Source organism: Hemiscyllium ocellatum, unplaced genomic scaffold, assembly GCF_020745735.1.
Source record: "Hemiscyllium ocellatum isolate sHemOce1 unplaced genomic scaffold, sHemOce1.pat.X.cur. scaffold_774_pat_ctg1, whole genome shotgun sequence".
Lineage (NCBI taxonomy): Eukaryota > Metazoa > Chordata > Chondrichthyes > Orectolobiformes > Hemiscylliidae > Hemiscyllium > Hemiscyllium ocellatum.
In genome coordinates this window covers 116,812-140,744 of record NW_026869226.1, presented here as the reverse complement: position 1 = coordinate 140,744, position 23,933 = coordinate 116,812, and the positions used below count along the sequence as shown (strand labels likewise).

Below are 23,933 nucleotides of genomic sequence, written 5' to 3'. Positions count from 1 at the left end.
AGATTTATTGAGTCGCTTCTCGTCGATGTGGAACACGGCCTGCTCAGCTTTGTGCATTTTCCCTGTAGTCCGGTGTGTTTCATGTTCCGTGTAAACGTGAAAGTTGTCCTGTTTCGAGCAATGGGTGAAATAATTTAGCAAAGCAAGAATTGAAATTGCAGTAATGCCAAGCGGTTCATGGTTATTTGACCAAATCATAAGCGAACATGTATGCTCACGCACTCACAGATACATTTGTAGCTGAAAAGAGTCTGAGAAGATAGCCTCAGTTTACCATTGATTTTTATCCGGATTGACGGGCTATCATTATTTGTTGCGAAATTGAGATTGTAGCCGGCACATCCACGCAGCTGTGCGAGTCCGAGAGTGATGATGGAACCCTTTTCACGTGACTTTCTATCTGTTGTGGTTCTGTTCGCCGAGCTGGGAGTTTTTGCTGCAGTTCGGCGAACAGAACCACAACAACGGACACCCGAGCTACAAATCTTTAATCAGACTTTAAACTTTCCATCTGTTGTCATGCAGGAGCTAAATTGGAAATGCAAGAAAATGGACAACAGGTGGAGTTGGTAGTGTGGCCGAGCGGTCTAAGGCGCTGGATTTAGACTCCAGTTTCGACAGGGGCGTGGGTTCGAATCCCACCACTGCCATTGCTACTGATCAGCTGCAACGGCGCAGCTCGTTGAAATGCTATTGCCACCACGGATGTAGTTCTGTTCAGAACAGAATTCGATTTGCTTCCTCGGTAATTAGCTATCAAGTGGGAAAGTGCCAAATTGTCTCTGCTGCAGTGATCGTGTTCGCCTCCTGCGTGGAAAATTGCAAACAGCTCTCCTGTTGCTTTACGTTCCAAGCATGTTGAGATTTTACTGGAACCGAATGGAGACTGCTATTTCATCGCTGTTGTGAAACAAAGTCCTGCGGTGAGTCGATTCATCGTTATTTGGCTTTCAGGCGAATGGGAAAATCGTTCCGATGAATTTTGATGTCATATGTTATTGAATTTCTCCAATTTCCTTCGTTTCTGTCCCGGAGACACCTGAAGGGAAAGGTAATCTAATCGAGACTGTGATTGGTGAAATTCACTTTTTGTGGCCCATTCTTATTATGTTCTTTCTTTCTCTCTTTTCAGCATTGTCTGGGAAATGGTGGTGCACTAAGGCTCCAGTATGATTGAAAGACTATTTTGGAATTGCCCTGTTGTTAGTAGTGAGCTTACTTTATGGCTCATGCCCTCGGAGTGTCTCACATTTAGCATTCATGCTCACTGTATCTGAAAATGCATTTGCTTTGCCAGTTTTGTTTGTGTTCCGTGTCAAATGCTTTCTGTTTTGCGATTCGTTCAATGCATTACGAATTAACAGGTTTTCTGTGGTAACTTCCAGCTGCAAAAACTCCTCAACTGAGGATCTGGGAAAATTTCACAGAGTATGGTCAGTCGGAACAAAAGTAAGGATGCCCTTCGTTTCTGCAGTGTTTCACAATACTACCTTTGCAGTGAGCAGTCGAACGGACTAAATGATTGTGCCACAGACTGCGACGGCCAGCTCTGCTTAAAATGTTATCCTGTTGAAGCCGGTGTAAGCAACACAACGTAATTGGGCTACACCGCGTGGAAACAGATACTTCGGTGTATCTCGTCCATGCATACCACATAGCCAAAATTAAACAAGTCCCATTAAACAACGAGCGATTGGAAACAGAAAGGTGAAAGGTAGAATGGCTTCAACTTTCAGTGTCGGATATCACTGAGCTGCAGCAGGGGCGGCTGTGGGCTTGTTTCTGTAGCATAGTGATCATCACGTTCACCTTCCGCAAGATAGGTTCCCGCGGTCGAAACTGTTTTGTTCTTCATCTGCAGCCTTTTACATGGACAAGAACGGAGCTTTCTTGCTTGCTTTCCCATCTGCAAACCTGCCTTCGAATTTGCTTGAACAAATCTGCTCTCTTAGTGAAATGCAATGCATTTCCATTTGATTACTGTGCAGAGCATTGTAAAGATATTCTCCAAACTGCTTCTGATCATGTGCCATTCAGTTTGAGAGTGTAGTTACCGATCCTTCCCCGAACGGCAAGACCGCATTTGCATTCCTTGCTCAGGCGGCCCGGTTCAAAGACAGGGAAGAAGCTGATGCGCTGGTGCCACAGTGCCCCACGGATTCCTCAATTAGTCTGTCTGTCAAATGTACCCCCAAAGTCGTATCTGAAAGACCTCATTTGGAAGCTGTCTGTCGTTATTCAAAGTGCGAGATTTGCCACCAGAGGTCCTGAATCATGTTTTGGAGCAGTTCGCACGTTAGTGGCTCATTCAATCAGCAACAGCAATGAAAGAAATTGCACTCTCAGAGGAACCTCTGGACCTGTGCTTTCAAAGCTAGTATTAAGGTGCGTCCCGAGATCTAAGCCATGTTGGAATTTAAACGGAGGAATCGACAAAGAGGCTGCAGAATAACATCGCATCCTTTTGGTTTTCTTTAAATCACTGATGAGCAGGAAAATGTAAACGGGGAGAGCGACTGGGAAAGTGAGGCAGTTGCAGCTCTGGTGAAACTCCTTCTTTTTGAGTCACTCAGCAACAAGAGGCGTGAAGGTGACTCAGGCGTGAGAGCTCTTCACATCGAGAACAAAAAGCAATCAAGTGCAGTTAGCACCTCTCCCGGAGTGGGGGAGGGGTGAGATAATTACCTTTTGACTTCAGTTCCTCTGTTCAGAAACTGCCTTTTAAATTGAGGTGAACAGAAACTGCATTTCTAATAAGCACCATGGAATTTAGCAAGATTTATTGAGTCGCTTCTCGTCGATGTGGAACACGGCCTGCTCAGCTTTGTGCATTTTCCCTGTAGTCCGGTGTGTTTCATGTTCCGTGTAAACGTGAAAGTTGTCCTGTTTCGAGCAATGGGTGAAATAATTTAGCAAAGCAAGAATTGAAATTGCAGTAATGCCAAGCGGTTCATGGTTATTTGACCAAATCATAAGCGAACATGTATGCTCACGCACTCACAGATACATTTGTAGCTGAAAAGAGTCTGAGAAGATAGCCTCAGTTTACCATTGATTTTTATCCGGATTGACGGGCTATCATTATTTGTTGCGAAATTGAGATTGTAGCCGGCACATCCACGCAGCTGTGCGAGTCCGAGAGTGATGATGGAACCCTTTTCACGTGACTTTCTATCTGTTGTGGTTCTGTTCGCCGAGCTGGGAGTTTTTGCTGCAGTTCGGCGAACAGAACCACAACAACGGACACCCGAGCTACAAATCTTTAATCAGACTTTAAACTTTCCATCTGTTGTCATGCAGGAGCTAAATTGGAAATGCAAGAAAATGGACAACAGGTGGAGTTGGTAGTGTGGCCGAGCGGTCTAAGGCGCTGGATTTAGACTCCAGTTTCGACAGGGGCGTGGGTTCGAATCCCACCACTGCCATTGCTACTGATCAGCTGCAACGGCGCAGCTCGTTGAAATGCTATTGCCACCACGGATGTAGTTCTGTTCAGAACAGAATTCGATTTGCTTCCTCGGTAATTAGCTATCAAGTGGGAAAGTGCCAAATTGTCTCTGCTGCAGTGATCGTGTTCGCCTCCTGCGTGGAAAATTGCAAACAGCTCTCCTGTTGCTTTACGTTCCAAGCATGTTGAGATTTTACTGGAACCGAATGGAGACTGCTATTTCATCGCTGTTGTGAAACAAAGTCCTGCGGTGAGTCGATTCATCGTTATTTGGCTTTCAGGCGAATGGGAAAATCGTTCCGATGAATTTTGATGTCATATGTTATTGAATTTCTCCAATTTCCTTCGTTTCTGTCCCGGAGACACCTGAAGGGAAAGGTAATCTAATCGAGACTGTGATTGGTGAAATTCACTTTTTGTGGCCCATTCTTATTATGTTCTTTCTTTCTCTCTTTTCAGCATTGTCTGGGAAATGGTGGTGCACTAAGGCTCCAGTATGATTGAAAGACTATTTTGGAATTGCCCTGTTGTTAGTAGTGAGCTTACTTTATGGCTCATGCCCTCGGAGTGTCTCACATTTAGCATTCATGCTCACTGTATCTGAAAATGCATTTGCTTTGCCAGTTTTGTTTGTGTTCCGTGTCAAATGCTTTCTGTTTTGCGATTCGTTCAATGCATTACGAATTAACAGGTTTTCTGTGGTAACTTCCAGCTGCAAAAACTCCTCAACTGAGGATCTGGGAAAATTTCACAGAGTATGGTCAGTCGGAACAAAAGTAAGGATGCCCTTCGTTTCTGCAGTGTTTCACAATACTACCTTTGCAGTGAGCAGTCGAACGGACTAAATGATTGTGCCACAGACTGCGACGGCCAGCTCTGCTTAAAATGTTATCCTGTTGAAGCCGGTGTAAGCAACACAACGTAATTGGGCTACACCGCGTGGAAACAGATACTTCGGTGTATCTCGTCCATGCATACCACATAGCCAAAATTAAACAAGTCCCATTAAACAACGAGCGATTGGAAACAGAAAGGTGAAAGGTAGAATGGCTTCAACTTTCAGTGTCGGATATCACTGAGCTGCAGCAGGGGCGGCTGTGGGCTTGTTTCTGTAGCATAGTGATCATCACGTTCACCTTCCGCAAGATAGGTTCCCGCGGTCGAAACTGTTTTGTTCTTCATCTGCAGCCTTTTACATGGACAAGAACGGAGCTTTCTTGCTTGCTTTCCCATCTGCAAATCTGCCTTCGAATTTGCTTGAACAAATCTGCTCTCTTAGTGAAATGCAATGCATTTCCATTTGATTACTGTGCAGAGCATTGTAAAGATATTCTCCAAACTGCTTCTGATCATGTGCCATTCAGTTTGAGAGTGTAGTTACCGATCCTTCCCCGAACGGCAAGACCGCATTTGCATTCCTTGCTCAGGCGGCCCGGTTCAAAGACAGGGAAGAAGCTGATGCGCTGGTGCCACAGTGCCCCACGGATTCCTCAATTAGTCTGTCTGTCAAATGTACCCCCAAAGTCGTATCTGAAAGACCTCATTTGGAAGCTGTCTGTCGTTATTCAAAGTGCGAGATTTGCCACCAGAGGTCCTGAATCATGTTTTGGAGCAGTTCGCACGTTAGTGGCTCATTCAATCAGCAACAGCAATGAAAGAAATTGCACTCTCAGAGGAACCTCTGGACCTGTGCTTTCAAAGCTAGTATTAAGGTGCGTCCCGAGATCTAAGCCATGTTGGAATTTAAACGGAGGAATCGACAAAGAGGCTGCAGAATAACATCGCATCCTTTTGGTTTTCTTTAAATCACTGATGAGCAGGAAAATGTAAACGGGGAGAGCGACTGGGAAAGTGAGGCAGTTGCAGCTCTGGTGAAACTCCTTCTTTTTGAGTCACTCAGCAACAAGAGGCGTGAAGGTGACTCAGGCGTGAGAGCTCTTCACATCGAGAACAAAAAGCAATCAAGTGCAGTTAGCACCTCTCCCGGAGTGGGGGAGGGGTGAGATAATTACCTTTTGACTTCAGTTCCTCTGTTCAGAAACTGCCTTTTAAATTGAGGTGAACAGAAACTGCATTTCTAATAAGCACCATGGAATTTAGCAAGATTTATTGAGTCGCTTCTCGTCGATGTGGAACACGGCCTGCTCAGCTTTGTGCATTTTCCCTGTAGTCCGGTGTGTTTCATGTTCCGTGTAAACGTGAAAGTTGTCCTGTTTCGAGCAATGGGTGAAATAATTTAGCAAAGCAAGAATTGAAATTGCAGTAATGCCAAGCGGTTCATGGTTATTTGACCAAATCATAAGCGAACATGTATGCTCACGCACTCACAGATACATTTGTAGCTGAAAAGAGTCTGAGAAGATAGCCTCAGTTTACCATTGATTTTTATCCGGATTGACGGGCTATCATTATTTGTTGCGAAATTGAGATTGTAGCCGGCACATCCACGCAGCTGTGCGAGTCCGAGAGTGATGATGGAACCCTTTTCACGTGACTTTCTATCTGTTGTGGTTCTGTTCGCCGAGCTGGGAGTTTTTGCTGCAGTTCGGCGAACAGAACCACAACAACGGACACCCGAGCTACAAATCTTTAATCAGACTTTAAACTTTCCATCTGTTGTCATGCAGGAGCTAAATTGGAAATGCAAGAAAATGGACAACAGGTGGAGTTGGTAGTGTGGCCGAGCGGTCTAAGGCGCTGGATTTAGACTCCAGTTTCGACAGGGGCGTGGGTTCGAATCCCACCACTGCCATTGCTACTGATCAGCTGCAACGGCGCAGCTCGTTGAAATGCTATTGCCACCACGGATGTAGTTCTGTTCAGAACAGAATTCGATTTGCTTCCTCGGTAATTAGCTATCAAGTGGGAAAGTGCCAAATTGTCTCTGCTGCAGTGATCGTGTTCGCCTCCTGCGTGGAAAATTGCAAACAGCTCTCCTGTTGCTTTACGTTCCAAGCATGTTGAGATTTTACTGGAACCGAATGGAGACTGCTATTTCATCGCTGTTGTGAAACAAAGTCCTGCGGTGAGTCGATTCATCGTTATTTGGCTTTCAGGCGAATGGGAAAATCGTTCCGATGAATTTTGATGTCATATGTTATTGAATTTCTCCAATTTCCTTCGTTTCTGTCCCGGAGACACCTGAAGGGAAAGGTAATCTAATCGAGACTGTGATTGGTGAAATTCACTTTTTGTGGCCCATTCTTATTATGTTCTTTCTTTCTCTCTTTTCAGCATTGTCTGGGAAATGGTGGTGCACTAAGGCTCCAGTATGATTGAAAGACTATTTTGGAATTGCCCTGTTGTTAGTAGTGAGCTTACTTTATGGCTCATGCCCTCGGAGTGTCTCACATTTAGCATTCATGCTCACTGTATCTGAAAATGCATTTGCTTTGCCAGTTTTGTTTGTGTTCCGTGTCAAATGCTTTCTGTTTTGCGATTCGTTCAATGCATTACGAATTAACAGGTTTTCTGTGGTAACTTCCAGCTGCAAAAACTCCTCAACTGAGGATCTGGGAAAATTTCACAGAGTATGGTCAGTCGGAACAAAAGTAAGGATGCCCTTCGTTTCTGCAGTGTTTCACAATACTACCTTTGCAGTGAGCAGTCGAACGGACTAAATGATTGTGCCACAGACTGCGACGGCCAGCTCTGCTTAAAATGTTATCCTGTTGAAGCCGGTGTAAGCAACACAACGTAATTGGGCTACACCGCGTGGAAACAGATACTTCGGTGTATCTCGTCCATGCATACCACATAGCCAAAATTAAACAAGTCCCATTAAACAACGAGCGATTGGAAACAGAAAGGTGAAAGGTAGAATGGCTTCAACTTTCAGTGTCGGATATCACTGAGCTGCAGCAGGGGCGGCTGTGGGCTTGTTTCTGTAGCATAGTGATCATCACGTTCACCTTCCGCAAGATAGGTTCCCGCGGTCGAAACTGTTTTGTTCTTCATCTGCAGCCTTTTACATGGACAAGAACGGAGCTTTCTTGCTTGCTTTCCCATCTGCAAACCTGCCTTCGAATTTGCTTGAACAAATCTGCTCTCTTAGTGAAATGCAATGCATTTCCATTTGATTACTGTGCAGAGCATTGTAAAGATATTCTCCAAACTGCTTCTGATCATGTGCCATTCAGTTTGAGAGTGTAGTTACCGATCCTTCCCCGAACGGCAAGACCGCATTTGCATTCCTTGCTCAGGCGGCCCGGTTCAAAGACAGGGAAGAAGCTGATGCGCTGGTGCCACAGTGCCCCACGGATTCCTCAATTAGTCTGTCTGTCAAATGTACCCCCAAAGTCGTATCTGAAAGACCTCATTTGGAAGCTGTCTGTCGTTATTCAAAGTGCGAGATTTGCCACCAGAGGTCCTGAATCATGTTTTGGAGCAGTTCGCACGTTAGTGGCTCATTCAATCAGCAACAGCAATGAAAGAAATTGCACTCTCAGAGGAACCTCTGGACCTGTGCTTTCAAAGCTAGTATTAAGGTGCGTCCCGAGATCTAAGCCATGTTGGAATTTAAACGGAGGAATCGACAAAGAGGCTGCAGAATAACATCGCATCCTTTTGGTTTTCTTTAAATCACTGATGAGCAGGAAAATGTAAACGGGGAGAGCGACTGGGAAAGTGAGGCAGTTGCAGCTCTGGTGAAACTCCTTCTTTTTGAGTCACTCAGCAACAAGAGGCGTGAAGGTGACTCAGGCGTGAGAGCTCTTCACATCGAGAACAAAAAGCAATCAAGTGCAGTTAGCACCTCTCCCGGAGTGGGGGAGGGGTGAGATAATTACCTTTTGACTTCAGTTCCTCTGTTCAGAAACTGCCTTTTAAATTGAGGTGAACAGAAACTGCATTTCTAATAAGCACCATGGAATTTAGCAAGATTTATTGAGTCGCTTCTCGTCGATGTGGAACACGGCCTGCTCAGCTTTGTGCATTTTCCTGTAGTCCGGTGTGTTTCATGTTCCGTGTAAACGTGAAAGTTGTCCTGTTTCGAGCAATGGGTGAAATAATTTAGCAAAGCAAGAATTGAAATTGCAGTAATGCCAAGCGGTTCATGGTTATTTGACCAAATCATAAGCGAACATGTATGCTCACGCACTCACAGATACATTTGTAGCTGAAAAGAGTCTGAGAAGATAGCCTCAGTTTACCATTGATTTTTATCCGGATTGACGGGCTATCATTATTTGTTGCGAAATTGAGATTGTAGCCGGCACATCCACGCAGCTGTGCGAGTCCGAGAGTGATGATGGAACCCTTTTCACGTGACTTTCTATCTGTTGTGGTTCTGTTCGCCGAGCTGGGAGTTTTTGCTGCAGTTCGGCGAACAGAACCACAACAACGGACACCCGAGCTACAAATCTTTAATCAGACTTTAAACTTTCCATCTGTTGTCATGCAGGAGCTAAATTGGAAATGCAAGAAAATGGACAACAGGTGGAGTTGGTAGTGTGGCCGAGCGGTCTAAGGCGCTGGATTTAGACTCCAGTTTCGACAGGGGCGTGGGTTCGAATCCCACCACTGCCATTGCTACTGATCAGCTGCAACGGCGCAGCTCGTTGAAATGCTATTGCCACCACGGATGTAGTTCTGTTCAGAACAGAATTCGATTTGCTTCCTCGGTAATTAGCTATCAAGTGGGAAAGTGCCAAATTGTCTCTGCTGCAGTGATCGTGTTCGCCTCCTGCGTGGAAAATTGCAAACAGCTCTCCTGTTGCTTTACGTTCCAAGCATGTTGAGATTTTACTGGAACCGAATGGAGACTGCTATTTCATCGCTGTTGTGAAACAAAGTCCTGCGGTGAGTCGATTCATCGTTATTTGGCTTTCAGGCGAATGGGAAAATCGTTCCGATGAATTTTGATGTCATATGTTATTGAATTTCTCCAATTTCCTTCGTTTCTGTCCCGGAGACACCTGAAGGGAAAGGTAATCTAATCGAGACTGTGATTGGTGAAATTCACTTTTTGTGGCCCATTCTTATTATGTTCTTTCTTTCTCTCTTTTCAGCATTGTCTGGGAAATGGTGGTGCACTAAGGCTCCAGTATGATTGAAAGACTATTTTGGAATTGCCCTGTTGTTAGTAGTGAGCTTACTTTATGGCTCATGCCCTCGGAGTGTCTCACATTTAGCATTCATGCTCACTGTATCTGAAAATGCATTTGCTTTGCCAGTTTTGTTTGTGTTCCGTGTCAAATGCTTTCTGTTTTGCGATTCGTTCAATGCATTACGAATTAACAGGTTTTCTGTGGTAACTTCCAGCTGCAAAAACTCCTCAACTGAGGATCTGGGAAAATTTCACAGAGTATGGTCAGTCGGAACAAAAGTAAGGATGCCCTTCGTTTCTGCAGTGTTTCACAATACTACCTTTGCAGTGAGCAGTCGAACGGACTAAATGATTGTGCCACAGACTGCGACGGCCAGCTCTGCTTAAAATGTTATCCTGTTGAAGCCGGTGTAAGCAACACAACGTAATTGGGCTACACCGCGTGGAAACAGATACTTCGGTGTATCTCGTCCATGCATACCACATAGCCAAAATTAAACAAGTCCCATTAAACAACGAGCGATTGGAAACAGAAAGGTGAAAGGTAGAATGGCTTCAACTTTCAGTGTCGGATATCACTGAGCTGCAGCAGGGGCGGCTGTGGGCTTGTTTCTGTAGCATAGTGATCATCACGTTCACCTTCCGCAAGATAGGTTCCCGCGGTCGAAACTGTTTTGTTCTTCATCTGCAGCCTTTTACATGGACAAGAACGGAGCTTTCTTGCTTGCTTTCCCATCTGCAAACCTGCCTTCGAATTTGCTTGAACAAATCTGCTCTCTTAGTGAAATGCAATGCATTTCCATTTGATTACTGTGCAGAGCATTGTAAAGATATTCTCCAAACTGCTTCTGATCATGTGCCATTCAGTTTGAGAGTGTAGTTACCGATCCTTCCCCGAACGGCAAGACCGCATTTGCATTCCTTGCTCAGGCGGCCCGGTTCAAAGACAGGGAAGAAGCTGATGCGCTGGTGCCACAGTGCCCCACGGATTCCTCAATTAGTCTGTCTGTCAAATGTACCCCCAAAGTCGTATCTGAAAGACCTCATTTGGAAGCTGTCTGTCGTTATTCAAAGTGCGAGATTTGCCACCAGAGGTCCTGAATCATGTTTTGGAGCAGTTCGCACGTTAGTGGCTCATTCAATCAGCAACAGCAATGAAAGAAATTGCACTCTCAGAGGAACCTCTGGACCTGTGCTTTCAAAGCTAGTATTAAGGTGCGTCCCGAGATCTAAGCCATGTTGGAATTTAAACGGAGGAATCGACAAAGAGGCTGCAGAATAACATCGCATCCTTTTGGTTTTCTTTAAATCACTGATGAGCAGGAAAATGTAAACGGGGAGAGCGACTGGGAAAGTGAGGCAGTTGCAGCTCTGGTGAAACTCCTTCTTTTTGAGTCACTCAGCAACAAGAGGCGTGAAGGTGACTCAGGCGTGAGAGCTCTTCACATCGAGAACAAAAAGCAATCAAGTGCAGTTAGCACCTCTCCCGGAGTGGGGGAGGGGTGAGATAATTACCTTTTGACTTCAGTTCCTCTGTTCAGAAACTGCCTTTTAAATTGAGGTGAACAGAAACTGCATTTCTAATAAGCACCATGGAATTTAGCAAGATTTATTGAGTCGCTTCTCGTCGATGTGGAACACGGCCTGCTCAGCTTTGTGCATTTTCCCTGTAGTCCGGTGTGTTTCATGTTCCGTGTAAACGTGAAAGTTGTCCTGTTTCGAGCAATGGGTGAAATAATTTAGCAAAGCAAGAATTGAAATTGCAGTAATGCCAAGCGGTTCATGGTTATTTGACCAAATCATAAGCGAACATGTATGCTCACGCACTCACAGATACATTTGTAGCTGAAAAGAGTCTGAGAAGATAGCCTCAGTTTACCATTGATTTTTATCCGGATTGACGGGCTATCATTATTTGTTGCGAAATTGAGATTGTAGCCGGCACATCCACGCAGCTGTGCGAGTCCGAGAGTGATGATGGAACCCTTTTCACGTGACTTTCTATCTGTTGTGGTTCTGTTCGCCGAGCTGGGAGTTTTTGCTGCAGTTCGGCGAACAGAACCACAACAACGGACACCCGAGCTACAAATCTTTAATCAGACTTTAAACTTTCCATCTGTTGTCATGCAGGAGCTAAATTGGAAATGCAAGAAAATGGACAACAGGTGGAGTTGGTAGTGTGGCCGAGCGGTCTAAGGCGCTGGATTTAGACTCCAGTTTCGACAGGGGCGTGGGTTCGAATCCCACCACTGCCATTGCTACTGATCAGCTGCAACGGCGCAGCTCGTTGAAATGCTATTGCCACCACGGATGTAGTTCTGTTCAGAACAGAATTCGATTTGCTTCCTCGGTAATTAGCTATCAAGTGGGAAAGTGCCAAATTGTCTCTGCTGCAGTGATCGTGTTCGCCTCCTGCGTGGAAAATTGCAAACAGCTCTCCTGTTGCTTTACGTTCCAAGCATGTTGAGATTTTACTGGAACCGAATGGAGACTGCTATTTCATCGCTGTTGTGAAACAAAGTCCTGCGGTGAGTCGATTCATCGTTATTTGGCTTTCAGGCGAATGGGAAAATCGTTCCGATGAATTTTGATGTCATATGTTATTGAATTTCTCCAATTTCCTTCGTTTCTGTCCCGGAGACACCTGAAGGGAAAGGTAATCTAATCGAGACTGTGATTGGTGAAATTCACTTTTTGTGGCCCATTCTTATTATGTTCTTTCTTTCTCTCTTTTCAGCATTGTCTGGGAAATGGTGGTGCACTAAGGCTCCAGTATGATTGAAAGACTATTTTGGAATTGCCCTGTTGTTAGTAGTGAGCTTACTTTATGGCTCATGCCCTCGGAGTGTCTCACATTTAGCATTCATGCTCACTGTATCTGAAAATGCATTTGCTTTGCCAGTTTTGTTTGTGTTCCGTGTCAAATGCTTTCTGTTTTGCGATTCGTTCAATGCATTACGAATTAACAGGTTTTCTGTGGTAACTTCCAGCTGCAAAAACTCCTCAACTGAGGATCTGGGAAAATTTCACAGAGTATGGTCAGTCGGAACAAAAGTAAGGATGCCCTTCGTTTCTGCAGTGTTTCACAATACTACCTTTGCAGTGAGCAGTCGAACGGACTAAATGATTGTGCCACAGACTGCGACGGCCAGCTCTGCTTAAAATGTTATCCTGTTGAAGCCGGTGTAAGCAACACAACGTAATTGGGCTACACCGCGTGGAAACAGATACTTCGGTGTATCTCGTCCATGCATACCACATAGCCAAAATTAAACAAGTCCCATTAAACAACGAGCGATTGGAAACAGAAAGGTGAAAGGTAGAATGGCTTCAACTTTCAGTGTCGGATATCACTGAGCTGCAGCAGGGGCGGCTGTGGGCTTGTTTCTGTAGCATAGTGATCATCACGTTCACCTTCCGCAAGATAGGTTCCCGCGGTCGAAACTGTTTTGTTCTTCATCTGCAGCCTTTTACATGGACAAGAACGGAGCTTTCTTGCTTGCTTTCCCATCTGCAAACCTGCCTTCGAATTTGCTTGAACAAATCTGCTCTCTTAGTGAAATGCAATGCATTTCCATTTGATTACTGTGCAGAGCATTGTAAAGATATTCTCCAAACTGCTTCTGATCATGTGCCATTCAGTTTGAGAGTGTAGTTACCGATCCTTCCCCGAACGGCAAGACCGCATTTGCATTCCTTGCTCAGGCGGCCCGGTTCAAAGACAGGGAAGAAGCTGATGCGCTGGTGCCACAGTGCCCCACGGATTCCTCAATTAGTCTGTCTGTCAAATGTACCCCCAAAGTCGTATCTGAAAGACCTCATTTGGAAGCTGTCTGTCGTTATTCAAAGTGCGAGATTTGCCACCAGAGGTCCTGAATCATGTTTTGGAGCAGTTCGCACGTTAGTGGCTCATTCAATCAGCAACAGCAATGAAAGAAATTGCACTCTCAGAGGAACCTCTGGACCTGTGCTTTCAAAGCTAGTATTAAGGTGCGTCCCGAGATCTAAGCCATGTTGGAATTTAAACGGAGGAATCGACAAAGAGGCTGCAGAATAACATCGCATCCTTTTGGTTTTCTTTAAATCACTGATGAGCAGGAAAATGTAAACGGGAGAGCGACTGGGAAAGTGAGGCAGTTGCAGCTCTGGTGAAACTCCTTCTTTTTGAGTCACTCAGCAACAAGAGGCGTGAAGGTGACTCAGGCGTGAGAGCTCTTCACATCGAGAACAAAAAGCAATCAAGTGCAGTTAGAACCTCTCCCAGAGTGGGGGTGGGTTGAGATGATTACCTTTTGACTTCAGTTACTATGTTCAAAAACTGTCTTTTAAATTGAGGTGAACAGAAACTGCATTTCTAATAAGCACCATGGAATTTAGCAAAATTTATTGAGTCACTTCTCGTCGATTCGCACAAAGTTTTCCAACTCAGTTGTTATCCATGTGGGTCATGTCCAGGTGTGAACATCCCTGCAGTAAATTGCACGGTTAAGGTAAAAGGCAAGGAAAGTGGCATCTCGAACTGGCTCCGAGGTCAGAGCATCCTCACAATGTGATCTGTCGTTCTCGGATTGTAATGCTACCTCCGGTTTTAGGCTGCAGAACATTCTTTGGGACTCTTATCCTGCAAAACAGACACAGTGACTGAAACTATGCTGCACGGTATGATGTGGAACACGGCCTGCTCAGCTTTGTGCATTTTCCCTGTAGTCCGGTGTGTTACATGTTCCGTGTAAACGTGAAAGTTGTCCTGTTTCGAGCAATGGGTGAAATCATTTAGCAAAGCAAGAATCGAAATTGCAGTAATGTCAAGCAGTTCATGGTTATTTGACCAAATCATAAGCGAACATGTATGCTCACGCACTCACAGATACATTTGTAGCTGAAAAGAGTCTGAGAAGATACCCTCAGCTTACCATTGATTTTTATCCAGATTGATGAGCTATCATTATTTGTTGCGTAATTGATATTGTAGCCGGCACATCCAAGCAGCCGTGCGAGTCGGAGGGGGATCATGGAACCCATTTCACGTGACTTTCCATCTGTTGTCATGCAGGAGCTCAATTGGAAATGCAAGAAAATGGGGCTTTAGCGCAGCTGGTAGTGTGGCTGAGCAGTCTAAGGCGCTAGATTAAGGCTCCAGTCTCGACAGGAGCGTGGGTTCGAATCCCACCACTGCCATTTCTACTGATCAGCTGCAACGACCAAGCTTGTTAAAATGCTGTTTCCATTCCCGCTGTACTATGTTTCTGAGTATCATGCCCATGTTGGTATGTATCCAAGCCATTGTTTCTAGTGAGTTCTGTCCCATCTATCTCTCCATCCTCAGTGTGGTCTTTTTCTTTTCTTCATTAATGGGACATGGGTGTTGGTGACTGGGCCAGCACTTATTACTCTTTCCGAGTTGCCTTTGAGAAGGTGCTGGGTAACTGCCTCTCTGAACCACTGCACTTCGACGTAGACTGGCAGTGCTTCAGTCGGTCTGGTTACACTTCTTTGAGACCTTGTAGAGTTATAACTGACTGGCTGACTTGGCCAGTTCAAAGGGCATTTGAGAGTCTACCACTACTGAAGGTCTGGAATCACATATAGGCCAGACCAGTGAAGATAGCAAATTTCCTTCTTTGAAGGACACTATTGAGCCAGATGTTCTTAGTTTTTACAACCATCAGTATTTCATTAGAATGTTAATTCCAAATATTTTATTGAATTGAACTTCCACCATCTGCTGTGGCGGGATTGAAGTCCGGGTTTGTGTCATTACCATTGGGGAATATTTGTGGAAATCTCAGAATTTATAGTGTGGAGAAAATACCGCTAGACCATCACCTCCCCAGCATCTCCACCATCAGTGGCGGTGTTGCTGTTATCGTGACTGAGGTAAAGAAAATTGTGCAGTTACATTGTCAACTATTTCCATGGAGATCAGAACTGTTCATATTTCAGGGATGGCACAGAAATGTAACAGTTTATCAGCCAAGAATAGAAACAGAGGAGAGGTAGGCATTTTATGCATTGAGTGGGTGTGCCATATATGTAAATATTGACTTGCACCTGACAGTAGAAAGTCAGTATAGGTTCTCTGGATGGTTTTCTTGGATTTGTGTTGTTAGCTGCTGCATTCATTCAGGGAGACCAGAGAACCTGGTTTTCCTATTCTGTGCAAGGTACGGGGATAGATTTTACAGTGTTTCTGGGTCTTCGGAGACTGTGTAGGGTGGAGCAGGGCACTGCACTATCCTTTCTGAGATTTGCACAAATATTTCCCAATGGTATACCTTTCCCAGGTTCAAAGAGCGAAGCCAATTTATTTCAACAATGCGGAGGTCACAGAGCTGTGCAGTCTCACACCAGGGAGAGGACTGCACTCAAAATTCTCATCAACAATATTGATTCAGGAACTTGCCAGGCAGGAATGGGGGCCTTATCCATTATGCCAGACTTCCATCCTCTCACGCATTTACGAGGTGACAGAGGTCATCTCTGTCCAGTGAGATGAACACATTGATTCCATCAAACAAAAGAAACAAAAGAAAATCTTTTGGAAATATTAGAGAACAGGGTGAATGCAAAAGTGGGGAACTTCAGAAAATGTAAAATTAGTAAAACTGAAGTACTGGAAAAAACTTATTGAGTTGAATGTTGGTAAGCTGCTGGATCAGATGAGTGATGAATTTAGAGGGATATAGAGATAGGGTTGTAGAATTGAGCTTGCTGGATAACTCTTTTCGGAGCTGGTGCAGACACGATGGATCAATAGCAGCCCTTTTTCCTGCCTTTTCCTTTATTATATGAGGGAGGTCAAAGTTCCATTTTCCTCAGGTACCCTCATACCATCATCTGTCAAATACTGCCTTGTTATCAAGGCCAGTCATTCTTTCTTGGTGTTCATATATTTCGTTGATGTCAAAAGGTCGCGCTGAATGTGTGTGGTGTGTTTCCTTCTCACAGAGGGGAGTGACTGTCGGCACGAGAGGATTTTGTGATCACTATCTGGGTCCAGTATGGGGGAATTATTCACTTTATATCTAGGTCTACACCATGACCAATAAATGGAACCAAGAAACTTCTGTAAAGAGAGGAAGGGACTGTTTTACAGTAACACCCACTCTTTTCGGAAGAACGTTTTCCAATCCACACCAAATCATTCTGACTGTATTCAGGGGCTGAATGTTCACCTCAGTTTCTGTGCACCAGGTAGTAGGAGCAAGTGGTCTCCAACTGCTCTTGAGTAGCAGATTGAGGGGCTGAATAGAATGGGGCAAAATAGATCTGAGAAACAGGTGTGGGTCCCTGCCTCACCAGGAATTAAGATTGTGACTGATCAGATTCCGGTCCCAGTGCCACGTTCCAAACTGCAGATCATTATCTTTGAGTCACTTTCCCGTCAAATATTTAACTAAAACATCTTTGAGTAAATGCAAAAATGGTACCACTAACCTGTGGTGCAGAGAATTCCCACTCAAATAGTCTTTTGAGAATTCCGCCTTATCCCTGTTCTTACCAAGGTTAGAGAGTCATTGTTTCTGTTTCTAGACCCATTCCTCCAGAGGTCACGACAAATTATCAATGTAACGAAGTGTGTGATATTGCAAAAGATATGTGTCTCAGACTGGGTCATGTTCAGCGTTAGGAACAAGTCAGGTAAGTTTCCTCAAGTTTTTAAAAAAATCTAATCTAAAGCCAAAGCATCTTTACTCGAATTACATAAATGGATACATAAATGAGATGCAATTTGGACAATGACAGTATGTTAATCAACATGTATTTTCTATAAATCTGAGACATAGAAACATGCACATACACACACACACACACACACACACACAGATACACACACACACACACACACACACACACACACACACACACACACACACACACACACACACACACACACACACACACATGTCTGAAGGCAGAACATTAAAAAAACTGAAACTCAACAGAACGTCTTCCAATATACACCAAATCATGTCTGGCTGCATTCAGGGGCTGAATGGTCACCTCGGTTTCTGTGCACCAGGTCGTAGGAGCAAAACGTTCCGAAGAGCTTTGTCCAAATAACAGTTAATTTCATGAGAAAAGCAAAACTGAAAATGTTTCAATTGTTATTCTGCCCCTGAAGTTATTCTATCTCACAGAAGCTGCTAGCGCTGGAATTTCTCCTGGAACAATTTGATTTGCCTGAAATCCCTTTGCTGTAGTCAGTGGAGAGATCCCAATGAAGACTCAGCAGGAACCTTCAAAGAGTGCTAAAGATGGCTGATTGGTTTTCAGCTCTCATATGTCGCTGTAGAGAAGTACACGTAGAGATGGAGCTATGGCTGTTTGCTTCTCCGACAGGTTATATTTTCTCTCTCTCTGATCGGAAACATGCATTAATGTGACCCGAACACCAACCTGGTTTATATCAGGTCTGGTTAAGCATTCCCCTGATTGCATGATTCCATCCCTGTTATCTGCTCCATTTTGAAATAATTTGTAGTTTATAATTTGAAGGCATGTTTATATGTGTTTGCATAACTTTTGTACAATAAATTTATGTCTTCATAGTACCTGTATTAAAATGAGTATGTTGTTTTCTAAAACTGAATCCTTAGTTTTATTCTCTCATCCATTAGCTACGCCCCAATAAACTCTCCTCACGGGTTATATGGTTCAAAATGAACATGTCTCATTCTCAGGCGTGAAGTGCTCTGACCTTGTAGAGGCTATGAGGGGCATGGAGGCGGGGAACAGCCAAGGTTATTTCCCAAGGCCGGAGGAGTCCAAACCAGAGGGTACAGATTTAAGGAGGGAAAAGCAAGATTATAAAGATACTTGAAGGTTAACATTTTTATGCAGTGGGTAATGTGTGTATGGAATGAGCTGGTAGCGTAAGTGGTGGAGACTGGTACAATAACAACATTTAAGAGACAATGAATGGTGTATGAATAAGGAGGGTTTATAGCACTATGGGTCTAATGTTGGCAAATGGTACTCCATCAGATTGGAATATCTAGTCGGTGCAGATGAGCTGGACTGAAGGGTCTGTTTCCGTGCTGTATGACACTATGATTCCATCTGGCCTTCATTCTCGCAAAGAGTAAAGTGAAACATCTGTAAAAAGCTTCTAAAACAATCGCATATTTTTCTTTCAGTATAGTGTTTCATTACTACACACAATATATCCGATATAGTCTCAGCATTGTCTTGTACACATGCAGTAAAACATCCCGATGATTATACCCGGTAGCCTTTGCATGAAACAGCATCATTCGCTGCACTTTCCTAATCACTTGCTGAATCTGCTGACTAGCTTTATGTGGCTCATTTACCAGGCCGTCCAAATCCCTCTGTAACAATGAGCTCATGGATGTTTCTCTATTTAAGTAGGTTCCTGTTATTTTATCTTTTTAACACAACACTGACTTCCCTTAACCCACATTATACTGTTTTCTGCCAAATATTTGCTCACTAACGTCCTCTGTCTGTATCCCATTGCAGAGTCTCCATGTTCAGTTAAATGACTATCTTGATGAATGAGCTAATTGAGCTCCAAGCCAATCAGTCCTCTCATCCAAGTCATTGTTATAGATTGTAAATAGTTGATAATCTCACTCTGATCCCCGAGACACTCCACCAAGTTACAACTTTACAACATGAAAATAATCATCTATCCCGAATGTTTATTCCCAGATAGTTAACCAGGTTTCCCCTGTTGCTGGGCAGAAGGCTGGAAAGGTTGGATGGCCTCATCTTACATTGTGTAATGTACTTAGCCGGCTGCATGACTTCAATCTATTCTTGCATAACTCCTTTGAGGGCAGAATGGTCTCCTCCTGTCTCATTATCATGATGCTGACTGGCTGAATGAGATCTTTCTTTACCCCTGTAACATCATGGAGTGCTTGAGAGAACAACATATGGGTTAGGAGCAACAGCTGGCCATTCAGCCCCTCGCACTTGCTGCACCATTCAGAATATGCATTGTTGACGTGATTGTAACTAAACATCACTTTCCTGTCTGTTCCTAATAAACATGGTTATCTTGTTCATCAAAGATCTATGGAACTCCACCTTGAGTGTTTTCAGTAACCCAGTCTTCACTGCTCCTTGGGAACGAAAACACCACAGATCAAACAACCCGAAAGAGAAACAAACATCCCTGTCTCAGTCAGAAATGGGAATGCCCTTATTCTAAAAATGTGTTCCCCTCAAATCAATCACCACTCTTTTGATATATAAGGAGTCGACAATCAGAAACAGGTATCAACCACCCAGCCCCTCAAACCTGTCCACATTCTCATTAACTCTCCTAAATCAAATACTTAGCCAATTCAGTCTCCACTCGCCTCGTGGAAAGACAATCCCATGCACCACAAGATCAAATGAGCAATGAACCCTGCAGCAGGATTAGACCATTCAGCCCATCTTGTCTGCCATTGCATCTGATCACGTCTAAAATATTTTGAATCCCATTCTCCTGCCTTCTCCGACCGACCATTGATAATTTACTAATAAAAAAAAGTATATATCTCTGTATTAAGGACAGTGTGTGCCTGTATGTGGGGCAATGTTCATGTGTTTGTGTGTAAAAGTCTATATCTACGTGCGTATCTCTGTGTGCATGTGTTATGTGTGTTAGTATCAGTATCTCAGTTTGTGTGTACGTCTGTCTGAGTCGCTGTGCAATGTTGTTTTTGAAGTAGATAGATTGAAATTGGAATCAAATTCTCTCTCCTCCACTCTCTCTGTCTGTCCCTGTTGTTCATAGATTTCATAGAATGTCTACAATGTGGAAACAGGCCCTTTGACCCAACGAATACACACTGACCCTTCGAAGAGTAACACACCCAGACCCATTTCCAAACCATCCTATGTTTATCCCTGATTAATGCCACTAGCCGACACATCCATGAGCACTATGGACAATTTATCTTGGCCAATTCACCTAATATCCACATCGTTGGACTGTGGGTGGAAACCAGAGCACCCGGTGGAAACCCAGGCAAACATGGTGAGAATGTGAAACTCCACACAGACTGTCGTCCGAGGGTGGAATCGAGCCTGGGTGCCTGGCACCATGAGGCACCGGTGCAAACCACTGAATTTTATGATTAGATTCTTACAATAACTCCCACTGCTGGCCTCCCCGCACCACTGCACCAGTGGCACAGTTTTTAACTCTGAGAAGATAATAAATCCTTTGCTGTGAATCTCTCAAATTGCATGGCCGTTTGATTTTTCAAATAATAACTTTGGAAGCACAGAATAGTTTTGTCTGATACCAAGTGATGTTGGTCCTGCGTCACTACCAACAGCACTGGGCCTTTTCGTGGACTTTTCAATGCTTTCTCACGTAATTTGTAAGCTTTAAAAGTCACAGAATGAGAAATAAATTCACCTCATCCCCTGACAAAATGGTTCACTCAGGGGTGAGCATTTCCATTCTGACAGGCCCAAGTATATTTGCAACTCTCCAGCTACCAGCATTGTGTGTGTGTGTTGGGGTGGGGTGGGGTGGTTTTGGGGGGAGGTGTATGTGTTGATGTTGCTGTCAGTTTGGATGGTGATGTGAGATGCTGCCCTCTCTCCTACCCAGACTGAATCTTCGAAGGTTATCACCCTCTGCCGCTGTTACTGCAGTAGGGTGCGGAGGCCTGTTGAGGGAGAGATTGTGTCATTTTAAACACCGCAGACAGTGTCAGACCTGAACCCATGTACAGATACTCACAGAGTCAAATGCAGATACACAGGTAAATTCGCCGTGGCGGGGTGTGGGGTTGGGGTTGCGGAGATGGATTTCGGGCACTCCACCTCTTCGCTCTTTCAATCCTATTCCGAGTTGTTTCTCCTGGAATAGGAGACGGTGTAGGTGGGCGGGGGGGGGGGGGGGGGGGGGGGAGTTGTTGACGTGTCCAGAGAGAGTCAGTCAACACTGTTGTATCCATACGGTTCTAATAGTGAAGGAGCTTTAGTAGAGGAGAAAGAGAGTGAGAGAGAGAGGGGAAGGTGCTGCATGCTGTGTCGTGAGCTAGACCATGATTGCTGGGTCAGACTGTGGGGCCTCCTTTGGGAGGAGAATGGTCCCCCTCTGTACTAGACAATCCACCAGGACCTCCGTGCCCCTGTCGACAAACCGTGGTGTAATTGCCCCTTATCTGCCATGCTCAGAATAAATTGTGCAAGGCAGCTCTAACCCGGGAAAGCTCAGCCATGTACCTATTGGACTTTTAAAGATGGCACCAGTGCCAAAGATCACGAAATACCAAAGGGCATGCGGGTGATGGTGAGTATCTCCAACCTTGATGGGTGGGAGAATCGGGCTGGTATCGAAGGAGAGGGACACCATGGGGGTGGGGTGGGTAGCTAATGAGGTGAGTCCAATAAGATAGCAACAGGAAACTAGCTCAGCCTCGTGCAGACAATCCCTCTGTCACACTCAATGAAAATGCAACTGAAACAAATTATTGTTTGGTTCAACCCAATGAGTCAAACACTCTGCTGACCCCAATCTCAGTGACAACCCTGCAGCTGCTTGACCAATGCACTCCATCACAGAGAAGGAGCTGAACGTCACCTTATCCTTGGGAAATAAGGCAGTGGGGGAGCAATTTATGGCAAGTCATCATAATTCTATCAGTTTTAAAATAGAAATGGAAAGAGATGAAGCAGGTCTAAAATTTAAAGTTCTAAATTGTTGAAAACCAATTTTGATGATATTAACTAAGAATTTTCCAAAATCGATTGGGACAGATATCCGAAGAGAAGGGGGGTTAGTTGAGAAGTGAGAAGCCTTCAAAAATGAGATGTCAGGAGTACAGAGACATCTTGTCCCTGTTAGGGTGAAGGGTACGGTTGGTACGTGTAAGGAATGCTGGAGGATTGGAGAAATTGAGGTTCTGGTCACGGAAAAAGGGAGGCATACGTCAGGTATTGACAGCAGGAATTGAGTTTTCTTTCTTAATTCATTCATACGATGAGGGCGTCCCTGGCTAGGCAAGCATCTATTACCCATCCCTAATTTCCGAGAGGGCAGTTAGCAGTCAACCACATTGCTGTGAGTCTGTAGTCACTTGTCGGCCAGGCCAGATAAGAATGGCAGTTTGTTTCCTTAAAGCATGTCAGTGAACTAGATGGATTTTTCCGACAATCGGAATGGTCATCATCAGCCTCTTAATTCCGGATTTAAAGTGAATCACTAGAAGAATCTGAAGACAACAAGAGTATAGTTATGAGGGAAATTGGGAGCATAAAAATGGGACATGTGATAACTTTGGCAAATAGAGTTAAGGAGAATCCAAAGAATTTCTACAAATACTTCAAGGACAAATGAGTAACTGTGGAGAGAATAGGACTTCCTTAAAGATCAGCAAGACTGCCCACGTGCAGGACCATAGGAAATGGGGGAGATACTGGACGATTATTTTGTATCAGTACTTACCGTGCAGGAGGAAATGGAAGCTAGAGAACTTGGGAAATAAGTAGTGATATCTAGGAAAGCGTCTACATTACAGAAGAGCTGCTGGAGGTCTTAAAACATGCAAAGGGAGGAAAATGTCCTGGCTTTTATTGGATGTACGCTACAACTCTGTGGGAAGCTATGGGTGTGATTGCTGGGCCTCTTGCTAACATCAATGGCCACAGGTAAAGTTCCGGAAGACTGGAGGTTGGGTATCTTGGTGCCACTACTTAAAGGATTGAGAAGGGTAATAAGGAAAAGCTAGTGGGTAAGTTGTTGGAAGGGATTATGAATCATCCGATTTTCAGGTATTTTGAAAGGTACAAAATGATTAGGGATAGTCAACATAACTTTGTGCAAGCAATATTGTGTCTCACTGACTTGACTGAGATTATTTTGAAGAAGCGATTAAAAAGATTAGTTAAGATAGAATTTTGTACATTGTCGATATGGACTTCAGTAAGGCGTTGAATAACTTTGTGCCTGGTCATCTGTTTAACAAGGTTGGTTCATATGAAAGTCATTTGGATGCAAAACTAGCTCAAAGGTAAGAGGCATAGGGTAGTGGTAGAGAGTTGTAAAATCCTGGAAAAAGTTGGCCATGCTCTCCATGTTGCGCAGAAAGTCCAGTTTATGGAGTAATCCTCTAGCACGGCCTGCACAGCTCTCCATCTTAGCCGTTACATTACCCCAGTTTATGGTGTCTGGGCTGCTTCTGTGAAGCAGATTCAGAATTTGAGGCAATGGACCATTCCAGCAGATCTGGCAATGTTTTTATTCTTTGTTTGCATTCTTGTGAATTGGCCCACTGTTGTCTCATTTATCCAGTTATTCCAATCCTCCCATCTCCAAATCCATATTTTTGGCAAGTTATCAGTTAATAAGTTATTTGCTTTTTTTTTCTGTATCTTTCCCTGGCCTTGATTTTTGACTCCCTCCTGTATCGATTGCAGTCATTGTGAAGATCAGAAACAGTGAAATGTTGTGTTCTCTTC

General features: G+C 44.2%; 5 non-coding genes across 5 annotated transcripts; all 5 read left to right on the top strand.

Moving 5' to 3' along the window:
• Nucleotides 1-568: 568 nt before the first annotated feature.
• trnal-uag (transfer RNA leucine (anticodon UAG)) lies at nucleotides 569-650 on the top strand. The gene has a single exon. It is a non-coding gene; the product is annotated as a tRNA-Leu (tRNA).
• Nucleotides 651-3,343: 2,693 nt separating this feature from the next.
• Nucleotides 3,344-3,425, top strand: trnal-uag (transfer RNA leucine (anticodon UAG)). Its single transcript has one exon. It is a non-coding gene; the product is annotated as a tRNA-Leu (tRNA).
• A 2,693-nt stretch (nucleotides 3,426-6,118) lies between these two features.
• Nucleotides 6,119-6,200, top strand: trnal-uag (transfer RNA leucine (anticodon UAG)). The gene has a single exon. It is a non-coding gene; the product is annotated as a tRNA-Leu (tRNA).
• Nucleotides 6,201-8,892: 2,692 nt separating this feature from the next.
• Nucleotides 8,893-8,974, top strand: trnal-uag (transfer RNA leucine (anticodon UAG)). The gene has a single exon. It is a non-coding gene; the product is annotated as a tRNA-Leu (tRNA).
• A 2,693-nt stretch (nucleotides 8,975-11,667) lies between these two features.
• On the top strand, nucleotides 11,668-11,749 carry trnal-uag (transfer RNA leucine (anticodon UAG)). The gene has a single exon. It is a non-coding gene; the product is annotated as a tRNA-Leu (tRNA).
• The last annotated feature ends 12,184 nt before the right edge of the window (nucleotides 11,750-23,933 follow it).